This window comes from Penaeus chinensis, chromosome 36 (assembly GCF_019202785.1).
Source record: "Penaeus chinensis breed Huanghai No. 1 chromosome 36, ASM1920278v2, whole genome shotgun sequence".
Lineage (NCBI taxonomy): Eukaryota > Metazoa > Arthropoda > Malacostraca > Decapoda > Penaeidae > Penaeus > Penaeus chinensis.
Genome location: NC_061854.1, coordinates 29004294 through 29025246, shown reverse-complemented (window position 1 = coordinate 29025246; position 20953 = coordinate 29004294).

Below are 20953 nucleotides of genomic sequence, written 5' to 3'. Positions count from 1 at the left end.
CCTTTCCCTCTCCGAGCCTCTGTGCCTCTTTCTTTCCCTCTCCCAGCCTCTGTGCCTCTTCCTTTCACTCTCCTAGCCCCTGTGCCTCGTCCTTGACCTCTCCCAGCCTCTGTGCCTCTTCCTTTCCCTCTCCTAGCTTCTGTGCCTCTTCCTTTCCCTCTCCTAGCCTTTGTGCCTCTTCCTTTCCCTATCCTAGCTTCTGTGCCTCTTCCTATCCCTCTCCTAGCCTCTGTGCCTCTTCCTTTCCCTCTCCTAGCTTCTGTGTCTCTTCCTTTCCCTCTCCTAGCTTCTGTGCCTCTTCCTTTCCCTCTCCTAGCTTCTGTGCCTCTTCCTTTCCATCTCATAGCTTCTGTGCCTCTTTATTTCCCTCTCCTAGCCTCTGTGCCTCTTCCTTTCCCTCTCCTAGCCTCTGTGCCTCTTCCTTTCCCTCTCCTAGCCTCTGTGCCTCTTGCTTTCCCTCTCCTAGCTTCTATGCCTCTTCCTTTCCCTCTCCTAGCTTCTGTGTCTCTTCCTTTCCCTCTCCTAGCTTCTGTGCCTCTTCCTTTCCCTCTCCTAGCTTCTGTGCCTCTTCCTTTTCCCTCTCATAGCTTCTGTGCCTCTTTATTTCCCTCTCCTAGGCCCTGTGCCTCTTCCTTTCCCTCTCTTAGCCTCTGTGCCTCTTTTTTTCCCTCTCCTAGCCTCTGTGCCTCTTGCTTTCCCTCTCCTAGCTTCTATGCCTCTTCCTTTCCCTCTCCTAGCTTCTGTGCCTCTTCCTTTCCCTCTCCTAGCCTCTGTGCCTCTTGCTTTCCCTCTCCCAGCCTCTGTGCCTCTTCCTTTCCCTCTCCTAGCCCCTGTGCCTCGTCCTTGACCTCTCCCAGCCTCTGTGCCTCTTCCTTTCCCTCTCCTAGCTTCTGTGCCTCTTCCTTTCCCTCTCCTAGCCTCTGTGCCTCGTCCTTTCCCTATCCTAGCTTCTGTGCCTCTTCCTATCCCTCTCCTAGCCTCTGTGCCTCTTCCATTCCCTCTCCTAGCTTCTGTGCCTCTTCCTTTCCCTCTCATAGCTTCTGTGCCTCTTTATTTCCCTCTCCCAGCCTCTGTGCCTCTTCCTTTCCCTCTCCTAGCCTCTATGCCTCTCCCTTTCCCTCTCCCAGCCTCTGTGCCTCTCCCTTTCCCTCTCCCAGCCCCTGTGCCTCTTCCTTTCCCTCTCCCAGCACCTGTGCCTCTTCCTTTCCCTCTCCTAGCCTCTGTGCCTCTTCCTTTCCCTCTCCTAGCCTCTGTGCCTCTCCCTTTCCCTCTCCCAGCCCCTGTGCCTCTTCCTTTCCCTCTCCTAGCCTCTCTGCCTCTTCCTTTCCCTCTCCTAGCTTCTGTGCCTCTTCCTTTCCCTTTGCCAGTCTCTGTGCCTCTCCCTTTCCCTCTCCTAGCCTCTGTGCCTCTCCCTTTTCATCTCCAAGCCCCTGTGCCTCATCCTTTCCCTTTCCCAGCCCCTGTGCCTCTTCCTTTAACTCTTCCAGCCTCTGTGCATCTTCCGCACAGAGGTTGGGAGAGGGAAAGGAAGAGGCACAGAAGCTAGGAGAGGGAAAGGAAGAGGCACAGAGGCTAGGAGAGGGAAAGGAAGAGGCACAGAGGCTGGGAGAGGGAAAGGAAGAGGCACAGAAGCTAAGAGAGTGAAAGGAAGAGGCACAGAGGCTAGGAGAAGGAAAGAAAGAGGCACAGAGGCTAGGAGAGGGAAACGAAGGGGCACAGAGGCTAGGAGAGGGAAAGAAAGAGGCACAGAAGCTAGGAGAGGGAAAGGAAGAGGCACAGAAGCTAGGAGAGGGAAAACAAGAGGCACAGAAGCTAGGAGAGGGAAAGGAAGAGGCACAGAAGCTAGGAGAGGGAAAGGAAGAGGCCCTGTGCTAGCAGAGGGAAAAGAAGAGGAACAGAGGCTAGGAGAGGGAAAGGAAGAGGCACAGAGGCTGGGAGAAAGAAGGAAGAGGCACAGAGGCTGGGAGAGGGAAAGGAAGAGGCACAGGGGCTGGGAGAGGAAAAAGAAGAGGCACAGGGGCTGGGAGAGGGAAAGGGAGAGGCACAGAGACTGGGAGAGGGAAAGGGAGAGGCACAGGGGCTGGGAGAGGGAAAGGAAGAGGCAGAGGGGATGGGAGAGGGAAAGGGAAAGGCACAGAGGCTGGGAGAGGGAAAGGAAGAGGTACAGAGGCTGGGAGAGGGAAAGGAAGAGGCACAGAGGCTGGTAGAGGGAAAGGAAGAAGCACAGGGTCTGATAGAGAGAAAGGAAGAGGCATAGGGGCTGGGAGAGGGAAAGGAAGAGGCACAGGGGCTAGGAGAAGGAAACGAAGAGGCCTTGTGCTAGGAGAGGGAAAGGAAGAGGCACAGAGGCTGGGAAAGGGAAAGGAAGAGGCACAGAGGATGGGAGATGGAAAGGGAGAGGCCTTGTGCTAGGAGAGGGAAAGGAAGAGGCACAGAGGCTGGGAGAGGGAAAGGAAGAGGAAAAGGGGCTGGGAGAGGGAAAGGAAGAGGCAGAGGTCCTGGGAGAGGGAAAGGAAGAGGCACAGAGGCTGGGAGAGGTGAAGGGAGAGGCAGAGAGGCTGGAAGAGGGAAAGGAAGAGGCACAGAAGCTAGGAGAGGGAAAGGAAGAGGCATAGAAGCTAGGAGAGGGAAAGGAAGAGGCACAGAATCTAGGAGAGGGAAAGGAAGAGGCACAGAAGCTAGGAGAGGGAAAGGAAGAGGCCCTGTGCTAGCAGAGGGAAAGGATGAGGAACAGAGTCTAGGAGAGGGAAGGAAGAGGCACAGAGGCTGGGAGAGGGAAGGAAGAGGCACAGAGGCTGGGAGAGGGAAAGGAAGAGTCACAGGGGCTGGGCGAGGGAAAGGAAGAGGCACAGGGGCTGGAAGAGAGAAAGGGAGAGGCAAAGAGGCTAGGAGAGGGAAAGTAAGAGGCACAGAGACAGGGAGAGGGAAAGGAAGAGGCACATAGGCTGGGAGAGGGAAAGGAAGAGGCACAGAGGCTGGGAGAGGGAAAAGAAGAGGCACAGAGGCTGGTAGAGGGAAAGGAAGAGGCCCTGTACTAGGAGAGGGAAAGGAAGAGGCACAGGGGCTTGGAGAGGGAAAGGAAGAGGCACAGGGGCTGGGAGAGGGAAAGGAAGAGGCACAGTGGCTGGCAGAGGGACAGGGAGAGGCCCTGTGCTAGGAAAGGGAAAGGGAGAGGCACAGGGGCTGGGAGAGGGAAAGAGAGAGGCACAGAGGCTGGGAGAGGGAAAGGAAGAGGCACGGAAGCTAGGAGAGGAAAAGGAAGAGGCACAGAGGCTGGGAGAGGGAAAGGAAGAGGCACAGAGGCTGGGAGAGGGAAAGTAAGAGACACAGAGGCTGGGAGAGGGAAAGGAAGAAGCACAGGGGCTGGGAGAGGGAAAGGAGAGGTACAGAGGCTGGGAGAGGGAAAGGAAGAGGCACAGGGGCTGGGAAAGGGAAAGGAAGAGGCACAGAGGCTAGGAAAGGGAAAGGAAGAGGCACAGGGGCTGGAAGAGGGAAAGGATGAGGCACAGGGGCTGGGAGAGGGAAAGGAAGAGGCACAGAGGCTAGGAGAGGGAAAGGAAGAGGCACAGAGGCTGGGAGAGGGAAAGGATGAGGCACAGGGGCTGGGAGAGGGAAAGGAAGAGGCACAGAGGCTGGGAGAGGGAAAGGAAGAGGCACAGAGGCTAGGAGAGGGAAAGGAAGAGGCACAGAGGCTGGGAGAGGGAAGGAAGTGGCACAGAGGCTGGGAGAGGGAAAGTAAGAGTCACAGAGGCTGGGAGAGGGAAAGGAAGAAGCACAGGGGCTGGGAGAGGGAAAGGAGAGGTACAGAGGCTAGGAGAGGGAAAGGAAGAGGCACAGAGGCTAGGAGAGGGAAAGGAAGAGGCACAGAGGCTGGGAGAAGGAAAGGAAGAGGCACAGGGGCTGGGAGAGGGAGAGGAAGGGGCAGAGGGGCTGGGAGAGGGAAAGGAAGAGGCACAAAGGCTAGGAGAGGGAAAGGAAGAGACACAGAGGCCGGGAGAGGGAAAGGGAGAGGCACAAAGGCTAGCAGAGGGAAAGGAAGAGACACAGAGGCAAGGAGAGCTGGGAGAGGGAAAGGAAGAGGCACAGGGGCTGGGAGAGGGAAAGGGAGAGGCACAAAGGCTAGGAGAGGGAAAGGAAGAGACACAGAGGCAAGGAGAGGGAAAGGGAGAGGCACAGAGGTTGGGAGAGGGAAAGGAAGAGGCACAGGCGCTGGGAGAGGGAAAGGAGAGGCACAGGGGCTGGGAGAGGGAAAGGAAGAGGCACAGAGGCTAGGAGAGAGAAAGAAAGAATCACAGAAGCTAGGAGAGGGAAAGGAAGAGGCACAGAGGTTGGGAGAGGGAAAGGAAGAGGCACAGGGGCTGGGAGAGGGAAAGGGAGAGGCACAAAGGCTAGGAGAGGGAAAGGAAGAGACACAGAGGCAAGGAGAGGGAAAGGGAGAGGCACAGAGGTTGGGAGAGGGAAAGGAAGAGGCACAGGCGCTGGGAGAGGGAAAGGAGAGGCACAGGGGCTGGGAGAGGGAAAGGAAGAGGCACAGAGGCTAGGAGAGAGAAAGAAAGAATCACAGAAGCTAGGAGAGGGAAAGGAAGAGGCACAGAAGCTGGGAGAGGGAAAGGAAGAGGCACAGAAGCTAGGAGAGGGAAAAGGAAGAGGCACAGAATCTAGGAATCTAGCATCTGTGCCTCTTCTGTGCCTCCTGTGGTAGCAGAGGGAAAGGAAGAGGAACAGAGGCTAGGAGAGGGAAAGGAAGAGGCACAGAGGCTGGGAGAGGGAAGGAATTGGCACAGAGGCTGGGAGAGGGAAAGGAAGAGGGACAGGGGATGGGAGAGGGAAAGGAAGAGGCCAGGGGCTGGGAGAGAGAAAGGGAGAGGCACAAAGGCTAGAAGAGGGAAAGAGAGAGGCACAGAGGCTGGGAGAGGGAAAGGAAGAGGCACAGAGGCTGGGAGAGGGAAAGGAAGAGGCACAGAGGCTGGGAGAGGGAAAGGAAGAGGCCCTGTGCTAGGAGAGGGAAAGGATGAGGCACAGGGGCTAGGAGAGGAAAAGGAAGAGGCACAGGGCCTCTGTGCCTCTTCCTTTCCCTTTCCCAGCCCCTGTGCCTCTTCCTCTCCCTCTCTCAGCCTCTGTGACTCTTCCTTTCCCTCTCCCAGCCTCTGTGCCTCTTCCTTTCCCTCTCCCAGCCCCTGTGCCTCTCCCTTTCCCTTTCCTAGCACAGGGCCTCTCCCTGTCCCTCTACCAGCTCCTGTGCCTCTTCCTTTCCCTCTCCCAGCCCCTGTGCCTCTTCCTTTCCCTCTCCAAGCCCCTGTGCCTCTTCCTTTCCCTCTCCTAGCACAGGGCCTCTTCCTTTCCCTCTCCCAGCCTCTGTGCCTCTTCTTTTCCCTCTCCCAGCCTCTGTGCCTCTTCTTTTCCCTCTCCCTGTCTCTGTGCCTCTTACTTTCCCTCTCCTAGCCTCTTTGCCTCTCCCTTTCTTTCTCCCAGCCCCTGTGCCTCTTCCTTTCCCTCGCCCAGCCCCTGTGACTCTTCCTTTCCCTCTCCCAGCCTCTGTGCCTCTTCCTTCCCTCTCCCAGCCTCTGTGCCTCTTCCTTCCCTCTCCTAGACTCTGTTCCTCATCCTTTCCCTCTGCTAGCACAGGGCCTCTTCCTTTCCCTCTCCTAGCTTCTATGCCTCTTCCTTTCCCTCTCCCAGCCCCTGTGCTTCTTCCTTTCCCTCTCCCAGCCTCTGTGCCTCTCTCTTTCCCTCTCCCAGCCTCTGTGCCTCTTCCTTTCCCTCTCCCAACCCCTGTGCCTCTTCCTTTCCCTCAACCAGCCCCTGTGCCTTTTCCTTTCCCTCTCCTAGCCTCTGTGCCTCTTCCTTTCCCTCTCCTAGCTTCTGTGCCTCTTCCTTTCCCTCTCCCAGCCCCTGTGCCTCTTCCTTTCCCTCAACCAGCCCCTGTGCCTTTTCCTTTCCCTCTCCCAGCCTCTGTGCCTCTTCCTTTCCCTCTCCCAGCCTCTGTACCTCTTCCTTCCCTCTCCCAGCCTCTGTGCCTCTTCCTTTCCCTCTCCTAGCACAGGGCCTCTTCCTTTCCTTCTCCCAGCCTCTGTGCCTCTCCCTTTCCCTCTCCCAGCCCCTGTGCCTCTTCCTTTCCCTCTCCCAGCCCCTGTGCCTCTTCCTTTCCCTCTCCCAGCCCCTGTGCCTCTTCCTTTCCCTCTCCCAGCCTCTGTGCCTCTTCCTTTCCCTCTCCCAGCCTCTGTGCCTCTCTCTTTCCCTCTCCCAGCCTCTGTGCCTCTTCCTTTCCCTCTCCCAGCCCCTGTGCTTCTTCCTTTCCCTCTCCCAGCCTCTGTGACTCTTCCTTTCCCTCTCCCAGCCTCTGTGCCTCTTCCTTTCCCTCTCCCAGCCTCTGTGCCTCTCTCTTTCCCTCTCCCAGCCTCTGTGCCTCTTCCTTTCCCTCTTCTAGCTTCTGTGCCTCTTCCTTTCCCTCTCCTAGCACAGGGCCTCTTCCCTCTCCTAGCCCCTGTGCCTCTTCCTTTCCCTCTCTTAGCCTTTGTACCTCTCCCTTTCCCTCTCCCAGCCCCTGTGCCTCTTCCTTTCGCTCTCCCAATCTCTGTGCCTCTCCCTTTCCCTCTCCTTGCCTCTGTGTCTCTTCCTTTCCCTCTCCTAGCATTTGTGCCTCTCCCTTTCCCTCTCCCGGCCTCTGTGTCTCTTCCTTTCCCTCTCGTAGCTTCTGTGCCTCTTCCTTTCCCTCTCCCAGCCCCTGTACCCCTTCCTTTCCCTCTCCCAGCCTCTGTGCCTCTTCCTTTCCCTCTCCTAGCCCCTGTGCCTCTCCCCTCCCCTCTCCCAGCCTCTGTGCCTCTTCCTTTCCCTCTCCCAGCCCCTGTGCCTCTTCCTTTCCCTCTCCTAGTCTCTGTGCCTCTCCCTCCCCCTCTCCCAGCCCATGTGCCTCTTCCTTTCCCTCTCCCAGCCCCTGTGCCTCTTCCTTTCCCTCTCCCAGCCTCTGTGCCTCTTCCTTTCCCTCTCCTAGCCTCTGTGCCTCTTCCTTTCCCTCTCCCAGCCTCTGTGACTCTTCCTTTCCCTCTCCCAGTCCCTGTGCCTCTTCCTATCCCTCTCCTAGCCTCTGTGCCTCCTCCTTTCCCTCTTCCAGCCCTTGTGACTCTTCCTTTCCCTTTCCCAGCCCCTGTGCCTCTTAATTTCCCTCTCCCAGCCTCTGTGCCTCTCCCTCTCCCTCTCCCAGCCTCTGTGATTCTTTCTTTTCCTCTCCCAGTCCCTGTGCCTCTTCCTTTCCCTCTCCTAGCCTCTCTCTCTCTCTCTCCCTCCTCTCTCACTCTCTCTCTCTCTCTCTCTCTCTCTCTCTCTCTCTCTCTCTCTCTCTCTCTCTCTCGCTCCCTCTCTCTCTCTCTCCTCTCTCTCTATCTCTCTCTTTCTCTCTCTTCTCTCTCTCTCTCTCTCTCTCTCTCTCTCTCTCTCCCTCTCTCTCTCTCTCTCTTTCCTTTCTCTTTCTCTCCCTCTGTCTCCTCTCTCTCCTCTCTCTTCTCTCTCTCCTCTCTCTCTCTCTCTATCATTACCACCACCATTATCATCAGCATCAACAATATTTCCAGTAACCTCAACTTCAGTATCATCTTCATCATCATCATCATCATCATAACCAACCTCTCTATCATCATCACCTTTACCATCCTCATCATCATCACCATTTTCATTATCACTATCATCATCAACACCATCATGATCACCAACACTAATGCCGCTATCACAATCATCACCATAATCATCATCACCATCACTATTAAAAGCATTTCGTCATAAAAGACAGATATTAAATAACTGGCGGGGATAATTTCGGCCTGTGACATCGCAATGCTTCTCTGGCGCCACGCTGTCTGCGCCGCTCGCCGCCGGCCGGACCCTGGGCGCCGCTCGCTCTGGAACTCGCTGCCAACATTGCTGCTTGTCTGTTGCGATTTTTGACTCCCTTCCCTCCACCTCCTTCTTCCATCTGATCAAAACATGATGATAATGATGCAACGCAGCAAGAAAATGCAAGTTACGCTGTCATCTTGTCTTGCTCTAAACACACTTCAAAGATCATCTGTTCGTCCTAAGGACGTCGACATTAGTACTTTCTATCTTTCGGAAGCTCGTTTGCCAATGATCTGGCGATGTGAAGGGGAAGGACGGGTTCGGGGGATGGAGGGGGAAGGAAGAGGAAGGACGGGTTGGGTGATGGAGGGGGAAGGAAGAGGAAGGACGGGTTGGGTGATGGAGGGGAAGGAAGAGGAAGGACGGGTTGGGGGGAAGGAGGGGGAAGGACGGGTTGGGGGAAGGAGGGGGAAGGACGGGTTGGGGGGAAGGAAGGGGAAGGACGGGTTGGGGGAAAGGAGGGGGAAGGAGGGGTTGGGGGATGGAGGGGGAAGGACGGGTTGGGGGGATGGAGGGGGAAGGACGGGTTGGGGGGATGGAGGGGGAAGGAAGGGGAAGGACGAGTTGGGTGATGGAGGGGAAGGAAGGGGAAGGACGGGTTGGGGGGTGGAGGGGGAAGGACGGGTTGGGGGAAGGAGGGGGAAGGACGGGTTGGGGGATGGAGGGGGAAGGACGGGTTGGGGGGATGGAGGGGGAAGGAAGAGGAAGGACGGGTTGGGTGATAGGAGGGGGAAGGAAGAGGAAGGACGGGTTGGGGGGAAGGAGGGGGAAGGACGGGTTGGGGGGAAGGAGGGGGAAGGAAGGGGAAGGATGGGTTGGGGGGAAGAAGGGGGAAGGACGGGTTGGGGGGATGCTTCTGGGCGCCGCTCGCTCTTCCCTTTCACATCGCAAGATTATTGGCAACCAAGCTTCCGGAGGATAGAAAGTACTAATGTCGTCCTTCCCCCCAACCCGTCCTTCCCCTTCCTTCCCCCTCCTTCCCCCAACCCGTCCTTCCCCTTCCTTCCCCCTCCTTCCCCCCAACACGTCCTTCCCCTTCTTCCCCCTCCATCCCCCCAACCCGTCCTTCCCCTTCCTTCCCTTTCCATCCCCCGAACCCGTCCTTCCCCCTCCTTCCCCCCAACCCGTCCTTCCCCTTCCTTCCCCCTCCTTCCCCCCAACCCGTCCTTCCCCCCAACCCGTCCTTCCCCTTCCTTCCCCCTCCATCCCCCAACCCGTCCTTCCCCATCCTTCCCCCCAACCCGTCCTTCCCCTTCCTTCCCCCTCCATCCCCCCAACCCGTCCTTCCCCCTCCATCCCCCAACCCGTCCTTCCCCTTCCTTCCCCCTCCATCCCCCCAACCCGTCCTTCCCCCTCCATCCCCCCAACCCGTCCTTCCCCCTCCATCCCCCCAACCCGTCCTTCCCCTTCCTTCCCCCTCCATCCCCCCAACCCGTCCTTCCCCTTCCTTCAACCTCCATCCCCCCAACCCGTCCTTCCCCCTCCTTCCCCCCAACCCGTCCTTCCCCCTCCTTCCCCCCACCCGTCCTTCCCCTTACTTCCCCCTCCATCCCCCCAACCCGTCCTTCCCTCCAACCCGTCCTTCCTCTTCCTTCCCCCTCCATCCCCCCAACCCGTCCTTTCCCTTCCTTCCCCCTCTATCCCCCAACCCGTCCTTCCCCCTCCATCCCCCCAACCCGTCCTTCCCCTTCCTTCCCCCTCCATCCCCCCAACCCGTCTTTCCAGTTCCTTCCCCCTCCTTCCCCTCAACCCTTTCTTCCTCTTCCTTCCCCCTCCATCCCCCAACCCGTCCTTCCCCCTCCATCCCCCCAACCCGTCCTTCCCCTTCCTTTCCCCTCCATCCCCCCAACCCGTCCTTCCCCTTCCTTCCCCTTCCATCCCCCCAACCCGTCCTTCTCCCTCCTTCCCCCCAACCCGTCCTTCCCCTTCCTTCCCCCTCCATCCCCCCAACCCGTCCTTCCCCCTCCTTCCCTCCAACACGTCCTTCCTCTTCCTTCCCCCTCCATCCCCCTCCATCCCCCCAACCCGTCCTTCTCCCTCCTTCCCCCCAACCCGTCCTTCCCCCTCCTTCCCCCCAACCCTTCCATCCCCCAACCCGTCCTTCCCCTTCCTTCCCCTTCCTTCCCTCTCCATCCCCCCAACCCGTCTTTCCCCCTCCTTCCCCCCAACCCGTACTTTCTCTTACTTCCCCCTCCATCCGGGGCACGGCAAAGGTCGCGGGCTCGCGACCGCTCCCGTCTAGACGTCCGGAATGGTTTCCGAGTACTGCCCCCCCCCCCCCCCCCCCCCCCCCTTCACTGAGGTGAAACAACCTTTGGATGGTTGCTTCAGAGGGATGAAAGGAACCAACTGGCAAAAGGACAAAACCCCCCTTCCCTCACTGAGGTGAAACAGCCTTTGGATGGCTGCTTCAGAGGGAAGGGGGAAACACTTTGAAAAGACACAGGTCCTTTCCTTCCTCACTGAGGTGAAACAACCTTTGGGTGGTTGCTTCAGAGGAATGTAAGGAACTGCCTGGCAAGAACGCAAAACCTCCCTTCCCTCACTGAGGTGAAACAGCCTTTGGGTGGCTGTTTTAGAGGGAAGGGGGAACTACTTTGAAAAGATACAGGTCCTTTCCTTCCTCACTGAGGTGAAACAACCTTTGGATGGTTGCTTCAGAGGGATGAAAGGAATTGCCTGGCAAAAGTACAAAACCTCCCTTCCCTCACTGAGGTGAGGCAGCCTTTGGATGGCTGTCTCAGAGGGAAGGAGGAATCCCTCTGAAAAGACACAGGTCCTTTCCTTCCCCACTGAGGTGAAACAACCTTTGGGTGGTTGCCTCAGGGGAACGAAAGGAAGTGCCTGACAAGAACGCAAAACCTCCCTTCCCTCACTGAGGTGAAACAGCCTTTGGGTGGCTGTTTCAGAGGGAAGGGGGAACTATGAAAAGACACAGGTCCTTTCTTTCCTCACTGAGGTGAAACAACCTTTGGGTGGTTGCTTCAGAGGGATGAAAGGAACTGCCTGGTAAAAGTGCAAGACTCCTCTCCCCTCACTGCGGTGAAGCAACCTTTGGGTGGCTGCCTCAGAGGGCTGAGCAAAAGGGCTCCAAACAATGATGTCTCGTAGGTGGAAGGGCATCCCCTCTGGTCTCTCCCCAGGGGTTTACACCTACCCACGCGTTTGCCGTGCGTGGCAGCCTTGTGCGCTGTGGAGACGGGAGTCCTGGAGGTTGAGCGATGCCGTGAACGAGTACGCCCTGCGACTAGCAACACGCCTCTATTCCAGCAAGACAGGCGGCCTGATCCCGGCCCGGTCACAGTCAATCGGCTGGTCTCCCCCGGGAGGCTAGGGTCAAGCAGTCATGCCGCCATTGGCACTCACAATGGTCCGTGAGCGCCGTCACAATGGCTATTGGCTGCGTATATCCTCTCATCACTCCTGTTGCTGTTAGACACTGGTTCTGACACTCAGCTTCCCCTTGTTGGACTCCGTGGTGGGTGGGGGCGTGAGAGGATGAAGCACTTACCAATATATGGAAAAAATTACAAATCACCCCCCACAGACTGATACTAATGTTGACGAACCGCGCAAGGCCCAGACCACGGTAGTCACCATGAAGGCATATGTGCCTTCCGGTGGCAAAAGAAAGCCCCATGCCCAGGATGACACTGGCACCCCTGCTGCTAAGGTGGACAAGACCGAAGCCAATGGGTCTGTCCACCGAATAGTCAGAGATCTTGACTCGCGAGCTGGCCTCTCCAGGCTAACAGCTAAGCCAGGGAGGCCCCTGAGTTCTCAGACGGCCTCCCCGATTGAGAGGGGAGAGCAGGCTGAACCAGCCGCATCAGCTGCTGCCTCCACAAACAAGCCCGAAAGCCGAAAGGGCGGGCCGAAGCGTCCGAGGCCGGAGACCGACTCTGATGAAGAGTCGGGACCCCCTAAACGCTTCGCCCAGTTCAGAGTGCCAGCTAAACCCGAAGGCTTCGACAATGCCTACCAATTGGTCAGGGCATTGGAGTTGCAACGGAAAATCCGGTTGTCGATCCGGGTCGCCCGAGATCAGGGCATGATCATAATGCCCAAAGATCAAGCTACCTTGAATTTCCTCCGGGAAACGAAGGAGCTAGCCGATGGGAGGAAAGTGAGTCTTTCCCCACTAAGTCCCGAGGAAAAGAGAACCAAGATGGTGTTACTTGGCTTCTCAGTCTCGTACGATGTGGAGCTGATCGCTTCACACCCACAGGTCGTGCAGGCTTCCCGAATGTCGAAGGGGAAGACCCCAACCAGGCAAGTCCTGGTGACCATGAAAGGTGCCCCAACCACTACCCTTGATCTGGGTAACTGGGGCACCTACAACCTTCGAACGTATGTGCCAGAACCACTTCGGTATTTCAAGTGCCAGAAATATGGTCACCACCAGGCTAACTGTACAGCCAAGCCTAAATGTGGTGTCTGTAGCAAGGCACACAACACAGAGGTATGCCTCAAGGCATACGAAGAGGAAAAGAGGGACACAACAGCCAAATGTCCCAACTGTGCCAAGAAGCATCATTCCTGGAGCCTGACTTGCTCTGTCAGGAAAGAGGCGGCCCTCAGGCGACAAGAGGTTGCTCAAAACCGACCAGACTTTGTTCCTGCCCCACCGGGCACCCATGTCTGGGGAAGGAACAAAAGCGAAAAGGCCTCCCGACCTCCTAAGAGGAAGGAAGCCGCCCCCCAGCCGACACCGGATGTCTCCAACAAAAAGGAGTTTCCGACAATGCCAAAGGTGCAGAAAAAGAAACTAAAGAAAAAAGTTTCTAAGAGCACCACAAAAACCTCCCCAACAGATGATCATCTCCTCTTTGACGAAGACGATATGACTCTCCTGTTAACTGCTGTTGTCACAGCAGTAGCAACAGCCCTGGGGAGGTCGAGTGAGGAGGCCGAGAAGGCAGTTTCGGTCGCCATGACGGCAATGACCCAGACTGTCGCAGCCCTGAAGGGAAGAAAGCTGGTTAGAGCAAAACCAGCCACACCCTCAACCCAGGACGAGACTCCCCTCCCTACTCCAAACCAGGCTATGCCTTCACAGGCAGAGCCAAAACAGGCTGAATCTGTGCAGCCAGAGCCAGATCACGCTGACCTTGCCCAGGCAAGGCCAGCAAGGCCAGCCAAGAAAAAGCCTGAGAGAAAAACCGAACCAACCAAAGTCAGAGCTACCAAAGGCTCTCCACCCCCCAGTGGACCCAAGGATAGCCTGACAATAGACGAGGAGCCCTCAACCAGCGAGGACCTCGCAATGGAGTTGTCAGACTCCGACGATGTCTCTGATGTAACTATCACTGAGTAACATCATGACACACCATCTAAGCATCCTACAGTGGAACATCAATAGCTTCTCTGCAGAGAACGCTTTTCTCCAAGCAGTAGTGCGATCAAGGAACATTGACATTGTCATGCTCCAGGAGACATTAACAGTGGACACTGTTCGCTTCTCAGGGTACCATGCCTTCACACTGCCACGAACACCTGGCAAGAGAGGCTTGATCACCCTTGTGAGAGCAACAATCCCCTGCTCCGCAATAGCCGATGCATCGCACTGTGGAGACGATGTTGAATCCCTTGCCGTCGAGGTTCACCTGGCCGGGGGGCCCCTCAAACTGTACAATGTGTACAGCCGGCCACGCTGTAGAAGCTTAGACATCAGCCAGGTCTGTGTTTCTGCTGCACACGACCGAGTGATCATAGGGGGAGACTTCAATGCACACCACCCCATCCTGGCTCCCTGCCGGGCACCGGATGCGGCCGGCTATCACATTCCCTGAGATCGCTCTGGCCACTGGCTGGTGTGTCGATGAGACCGTCACAAGTGACCATTACGGCACTATAACTACACTCATGGATGCTGGCCCAGCCGAAATCCTAAGACCGAATCCAAGATGGAAAACAGACAAGGCCAACTGGCAGGCGTTTCAAAACGCCTTGGCCCTCTGTCTGAGATGCAACGATCCCCCACAAAGCGAAAATGTGGAAGTGCTCGAAGCTAGCCTGCTAAACGCCATTAATGAAGCAGCCTCACAGACCATACCCAAAACTCGGCCTGGGTCCAGAAGTCACAAAGACGCCTGGTATTTCAATGACGAGATCAGGGAGGTCAACCACAGGGTGAACATGTGCCGAAAACTATTCCGAAGGCAAAGAACCCCTGACAACTTATCCCTCCTAAGGGAAGCTGTCACGGATGCCAAGGAAACTGCCAACAGAGTCAGGCAGGAAAAGTGGCTGGAATGGTGCGAGTCCTTCGACCACCAAACCACCCTTTCAGAGCTGTGGCAACGGGTCAAGCGAGCTACCAGCCGCTCAGCCCCGAGGTGCACCCATCACGACCCCCAAGCAGAGGCTAACAGACTGGCACACGAGTTCTCTGCGAGAACGAGCAGCAACAGTCTGCCAGCCGAGCTGAGGGCAAGACAAGAGCGTCTACAGCCAGACAGACACGCTCAGATCAGAGAAAGGGCAGCCGAACCCGATAACTCAGACGTTTTCTTTTCTCTGAGGGAACTAAGGAAAGCCTATAAAACCAGTTCCAGCACAACCCTGGGCTCTGATGGGATCTCGTACCCCATTATCTCCCACCTAGGACTAGCAGGTGAGCGTGCACTCTTGCAACTCATCAACAAGTCCTGGGAAACTTCCACTCTACCCCAGAGTTGGAAGAGGGCTACCATAGTTCCCGTTCCAAAACCAAAGGAGCCGGGGAAGTACCGCCCCATCTCTCTGCTCAGCTGCCTGGCCAAGACGGCTGAGAGGATGGTACTAAACCGGCTTCAATGGAAAACGGGACCCCCGCACGAACACCTTCACGGGTTCACAAGGGGCATGGGCACAGCACACAGCATAGCCACGCTCTTAAGCACAATCAGCAAGGGCCCAGCTGTGGTGGTATTCCTTGACCTGGAGAAGGCTTTTGAACTGGCAAGTCCACTTGCCATTCAGGAAAGCCTGATTCAGAAGGGAATCAGAGGAAAGCTCTTGGCTTAGATAGGTGACTACTTCAGGAACAGGACTGCCAATGTCAAATTCCAGGGTCACCTATCGCAGCACATGCCGCTCGAAAATGGAACGCCACAGGGTGGGGTTCTCAGTCCAGCCCTATTTAACACTTTAATGTCCTGCATACTCAACATAAACCTCCCAGTGGGGTGCCAGATCATCTCGTATGCAGACGATCTCGCTATCACCTCCACTGGACCACGCTGCCAGAATAAAGCCCAGCGTTGTCTGGACCTCGTGTCAGAGGAGTGTTGTAGGACAGGACTAAAGATCTCTGCAGCCAAATCCAAAGCCATGGCTCTGAGACAGAGAGTTCGAGGCACAAGACTGAAAATCCAGGGAGTGGAATTAGAATGGGTCAAGGACTACCTATACCTTGGGGTAAGGATAGACCGGACCCTCTCCTTCCATAAGGAGGTCCAGTACCTGGTTGACCGAACCAAAGCAAGACTGTCCGTCATGAGAGCAATGACTGGGAGACGCATAGGGGCCAGACACAAAGTACTAAGATCATTCTCTGTACATGCTGTCCGGCCCATTGTGGACTATGCCTCAGTTGCTCTAATTGCTGCAAAGAAAAAGCACACAGACAAATTAGAAACAGTCCAAAATAAAGCTGCCAGGATCATTCTGGGTGCCCCGAGGTGGACGAAGGTCCTCAACCTCCTGATGGAGGCAAACCTTCTCCCCCTGGACTCACGAATCGATCTAACGGCAACACAATTCCTGTCAAAGGTCATCCAGGCTCCCAGGAACACAAGCCTAAGACAAAAATTAGTCAGATGCCTCGAACAAGACAACGAGCTCGTTGCAAACAACTCCTGGCTGTCTCATACAGCCAGGGTGTTGATACGCCATCAGCTCAAAGAACAGCTTCTTGCTAAGGGCATGGACTCCCCCCACCCCGACTTTGCCGAAGCCCCGCCGTGGGCACTGAGCCTGATAGAGTTCAACATAATGAGCCTGTCAATGAAAAAGAGCCTATACCCCATGCCTAGCCTAAAGGCAGAAGCCCACAGGGTCATTGCAGCCATCACTCCTCCGGGTAGTAGAACATACTACACGGATGGATCGGTCGATCCCTTGAGCCACACTGCAGGCGCCGGCTTTGCAGCAAGGGATGCCACGCGATCCATGAGGGTAACAGACAACGCCTCCTCGCTACAGGCAGAGGCAGTTGCAATCATGGGAGCCCTAGGCCACGCGTCCCTAAGGGAAGGACACGTGGTCATACACACAGACTCCAGGGCAGCCATTGACTGTCTTCAGCACAGCTCACCCACAGACAACATCTACCTACTGACCACGATTCTCACAATGGCACAGAAAATTCTTGCTCAGGGTAGAAGAATTATCATCAACTGGGTCCCAAGCCACATCGGCATCAGAGGGAACGAGCTTGCTGACAGACTAGCCGTCGCTGGCAGGGGTATGCCCCCAAATCCCATGACGATAAAACCGAGCCGAAAATTACTTATGGAGAAGTGTGCTTTGGTCGGTCGTACCTTCCTACGGCAGCTCCACAGAGAGGAAACGAGAACCTCCCCCTCGGCCAGCTGGTACTCAGACGCCACAGGCTATGAACCACTGGCACTCTCTGAAGTAAGCAACAGAGGTACCGAAGTCATTCTTCACAGAATGCGCCTAGGTTACCACTGTGCATGGCAGATTATCCCAACAATCGAACGCGATGAAAGGTGCTGCAAGCACTGCGGCGAGCCGAACGCCACACTAGTCCACTACCTAGAAAATTGTGACCATACACAATTCCTGAGACATGGACCGCCCACAACAGCCGCCGTGCTGGTAAAGAGGCTAAGCGAAATGCATACACCATGGCGGCAGGAGCGCCTGCTGGCAATCCCGCCGCCACGGTAAGCACCGAGTGTCAGACAACTCAATGAGACAGCCTTAAAAAGCTGACACAGGCCGGGCCATATTTAGAAGGCCCGGGCGAAGCTAGAACTTCGCAAACCAAACCACCACCATCCCCCTCCATCACCCAACCCGTCCTTCCTCTTCCTTCCCCCTCCATCCCCCCAACCGGTCCTTCCCCTTCCTTCCCCCTCCATCCCCCCAACCCGTCCTTCCCCTTCCTTCCCCCTCCATCCCCCCAACCCGTCCTTCCTCTTCCTTCTCCCTCCATCCCCCCAACCCGTCCTTCCCCCTCCTTCCCCCCAACCCGTCCTTCCCCTTCCTTCCCCCTCCATCCCCCCAACCCGTCCTTCCCCCTCCTTCCCCTTCCTTCCCCCTCCATCCCCCCAACCCGTCCTTCTCCCTCCATCCCCCCAACCCGTCCTTCCCCCTCCTTCCCCCCAACCCGTCCTTCCCCTTCCTTCCCCTTCCATCCCCCAACCCGTCCTATCCCTTCCTTCCCCCTCCTTCCCCCCAACCCGTCCTTCCTCTTCCTTCCCCCTCCATCCCCCCAACCCGTCCTTCCCCTTCCTTCCCCCTCCATCCCCCCAACCCGTCCTTCCCCTTCCTTCCCCCTCCATCCCCCCAACCCGTCCTTCCTCTTCCTTCCACCTCCATCCCCCCAACCCGTCCTTCCCCTTCCTTCCCCCCAACCCGTCCTTCCTCTTCCTTCCCCCTCCATCCCCTCAACCCGTCCTTCCCCTTCCTTCCCCCTCCATCTCCCCAACCCGTCCTTCCCCTTCCTTCCCCCTCCATCCCCCCAACCCGTCCTTCCTCTTCCTTCCCCCTCCATCCCCCCAACCCGTCCTTCCCCCTCCTTCCCCCCAACCTGTCCTTCCCCTTCCTTCCCCTTCCATCCCCCAACCCGTCCTATCCCTTCCCCCTCCTTCCCCCCAACCCGTCCTTCCTCTTCCTTCCCCCTCCATCCCCCCAACCCGTCCTTCCCCCTCCTTCCCCCCAACCCGTCCTTCCCCCTCCTTCCCCCCAACCCGTCCTTCCCCTTCCTTCCCCCTCCATCCCCCAACTCGTCCTTCCCTTTCCTTCCCCCTCCATCCCCCCAACCCGTCCTTCCCCCTCCTTCCCCCCAACCCGTCCTTCCTCTTCCTTCCCCCTCCATCACCCAACCCGTCCTTCCCCTTCCTTCCCCCTCCATCCCCCCAACCCGTCCTTCCCCCTCCATCCCCCAACCCGTCCTTCCCCCTCCTTCCCCCAACCCGTCCTTCCCCCTCCATCCCCCCAACCCATCCTTACCCTTCCTTCCCCTCCATCCCCCCAACCCGTCCTTCCCCCTCCTTCCCCCAACCCGTCCTTCCTCTTCCTTCCCCCTCCATCACCCAACTCGTCCTTCCCCTTCCTTCCCCCTCCATCCCCCCAACCCGTCCTTCCCCCTTCTTCCCCCCAACCCATCCTTCCCCTTCCTTCCCCCTCCATCCCCCCAACCCGTCCTTCCCCCTCCTTCCCCCCACCCCGTCCTTCCTCTTCCTTCCCCCTCCATCACCCAACCCGTCCTTCCCCTTCCTTCCCCCTCCATCCCCCCAACCCGTCCTTCCCCCTCCATCCCCCAACCCGTCCTTCCCCCTCCTTCCCCCAACCCGTCCTTCCCCCTCCATCCCCCAACCCGTCCTTCCCCCTCCATCCCCCAACCCGTCCTTCCCCCTCCCTCACCCAACTCGTCCTTCCCCTTCCTTCCCCCTCCATCCCCCCAACCCGCCCTTCCCCCTCCTTCCCCCCAACCCGTCCTTCCTCTTCCTTCCCCCTCCATCACCCAACCCGTCCTTCCCCTTCCTTCCCCCTCCATCCCCCCAACCCGTCCTTCCCCCTCCATCCCCCCAACCCGTCCTTCCCCCTCCATCCCCCAACCCCTCCTTCCCCCTCCTTTCCCCCAACCCGTCCTTCCCCTTCCTTCCCCCCAACCCGTCCTTCCCCCTCCTTCCCCCCAACCCGTCCTTCCCCCTCCTTCCCCCCAACCCGTCCTTCCTCTTCCTTCCCCCTCCATCACCCAACCCGTCCTTCCCCTTCCTTCCCCCTCCATCCCCCCAACCCGTCCTTCCCCCTCCTTCCCCCCACCCCGTCCTTCCTCCTCCTTCCCCCTCCATCACCCAACCCGTCCTTCCCCTTCCTTCCCCCTCCATCCCCCCAACCCGTCCTTCCCCCTCCATCCCCCCAACCCGTCCTTCCCCCTCCATCCCCCAACCCCTCCTTCCCCCTCCTTTCCCCCAACCCGTCCTTCCCCTTCCTTCCCCCCAACCCGTCCTTCCCCCTCCTTCCCCCCAACCCGTCCTTCCCCCTCCATCCCCCGAACCCGTCCTTCCCCTTCACATCGCCAGATCATTGGCAAACGAGCTTCCGAAAGATAGAAAGTAATAATGTCGACGTCCTTAGGACGAACAGATGATCTTTGAAGTGTGTTTAGAGCAAGACAAGATGACAGCGTAACTTGCATTTTCTTGCTGCGTTGCATCATTATCATCATGTTTTGATCAGATGGAAGAAGGAGGTGGAGGGAAGGGAGTCAAAAATCGCAACAGACAAGCAGCAATGTTGGCAGCGAGTTCCAGAGCGAGCGGCGCCCAGGGTCCGGCCGGCGGCGAGCGGCGCAGACAGCGTGGCGCCAGAGAAGCATTGCGATGTCACAGGCCGAAATTATCCCCGCCAGTTATTTAATATCTGTCTTTTATGACGAAATGCTTTTAATAGTGATGGTGATGATGATTATGGTGATGATTGTGATAGCGGCATTAGTGTTGGTGATCATGATGGTGTTGATGATGATAGTGATAATGAAAATGGTGATGATGATGAGGATGGTAAAGGTGATGATGATAGAGAGGTTGGTTATGATGATGATGATGATGAAGATGATTATGAAGTTGAGGTTACTGGAAATATTGTTGATGCTGATGATAATGGTGGTGGTAATGATAGTGATGAGTATGGTGATAACGATATTTATGATGATGGTGATAATGATCGAGATTGTAGTCATGATAATGATTATGAAGATGGTGATAATGATGGGGATGATGATGATGATGACGGTGATGATAAAGGTGACCATTACAAATGCACTTCTAATTCATTGATAATAATGACAGATCAATGTAATTTAGGTAATTATAATGGATGACGATGATGGTGATGGCTGTTAATTTGATTGTGATGATGATGGTGTTGATGATAATGATGATGATGATGGTGAGGGTGATGATGGTGATGATGAAAATGATGAAGTGATGGTGATGATGGTGATGGTAATGATGATGATGGTGATGATGATGAAAACGATGTTGAAGATGATGGTGATGATGATGGTGATGATGATGGTGATGGTGAGTTTGGTGATGATGGTGATGGTGATGATGTTGAAGATGATGGTGATGGTGATGATCATTGTGATGGTGATGATGGTGATGGTGAGGGTGGTGATGATGGTGATGGTGATGATGAGAATGATGTTGAAGATGATGATGGTGATGATGATGATGATGGTGATGATGATGGTGATGGTGTTGATGATGATTATGGTGATGATGGTGATGGTGGTGATGATGGTGATGATGATGAAAACGATGTTGAAGATGATGGTGATGATGATGATGATGGTGATGGTGAGGGTGGTGATGATGGTGATGGTGATGATGTTGAAAATGATGTTGAAGATGATGATGGTGATGATGATGATAATGGTGATGATGGTTATGGTGATGATGATGATGGTGATGATGGTGAGGGTGATGATGGTGGTGATGGTGATGATGATGATGATGGTGACAGTGATGATGATAGTGAGGGTGATGATGATGATGGTAATGGTGATGATGGTGATGGTGTTGAAAATGATGATGAAGATGATGGTGGGGATGCTGATGATGGTGATCGTGATGGTGATGATGATAATGGTGATGGTGAGGATGATGATAATGGTGATGGTGGTGATGGGGATGATAGTACTGTCTCATCATGCTACTCTGATAAAATTCCATTGGTTTTATTAGCAAAACGACGAAGTCGACGGTCTGTGCCAAACAAGGGAGAGGCGCCATCTTGTTTTTGATGCGAATGGTCAATGTCAGCACGATTTTCACGTGTCTTTATTTGAAGGATGCTGGCAACATTGGGATCAGATAAC